This window comes from Vespula pensylvanica, chromosome 18 (assembly GCF_014466175.1).
Source record: "Vespula pensylvanica isolate Volc-1 chromosome 18, ASM1446617v1, whole genome shotgun sequence".
Lineage (NCBI taxonomy): Eukaryota > Metazoa > Arthropoda > Insecta > Hymenoptera > Vespidae > Vespula > Vespula pensylvanica.
In genome coordinates this window covers 3,926,100-3,927,122 of record NC_057702.1, presented here as the reverse complement: position 1 = coordinate 3,927,122, position 1,023 = coordinate 3,926,100, and positions in this window count along the sequence as shown.

Here is a 1,023-nt window from a genome sequence, read left to right as displayed (position 1 = left end):
CTCATCAATATATTATATCCTTCATGATTTTCTCGAGATATTCTCTTTCGATATCCAATAGTTTCTCATATCGCTGAAAATCTCATATTTGTTATTGATTTTGTTTGTTCGAATATATAAAAAAGTTTGTTAACAACTTATCTCTTCCATGGCGCGCGTATTCCTTTCGTTTTCCTTATATTCCTTCCACGAATTCTTTGCGATCGGGAATACCCTCAAGTATTTCTCTAATTCCTTCTTTATCTGAATAATAAAATACGAAAATACAATTATCGAGAATATTACATACAGAGAAATATATATATATATATACATATATATATATATATATATATATATATATATATATATATTACGATCGTTTTTTGCGAAAAAATATATAAATTTATTTAATGATCTTGACCTTGTTAATGCTTTTCGATTTTTTTTGAGGATATTTTAATGTGTATCATAGACTCTCGTGTCAGCATTTTTGATAAAATAATCTTTTCCGTAAATCAATGAATTTCTTATTAACCATCGATTTTTGTTTATCAACTTTTTTGATTTCTTCGTTCATAGAGAGAAATTCTCGATGTGATATCAAAACAACATTCGTGATATCATCGAGACCTTGGCCTTGAATAGATATCTCAACTTGTTTCATCTTCATCACTAACTAGCTCTCGATGTATTGACAAAATTCTATTTTTTGTTTACCCAATTCCGCTTTTGATTGGTATAACTCATTTTGCAAGGTTAGTTAGAAGGCCAAAGTTTGCTCAGCTTCGACCAATTCTACAACACAGCATCTGACCTTCGAAATTTCGCGAACTTCGTTCGTGGCAAATTCTTTCTTTACTAAAAAAAAATAAGAAAAGAAAAACTCGATTTGAATTTTTATTATCAATTACGTATACCAAAATAAACATAAAGTGATCACATTGTATACTTTATCCTGATCAATTGAAAAATTGATCGATTTTTATATTTGAGACAAAATACATGGTTTTGAAAAATCGTTTGTTGACGTATACGTGCGCA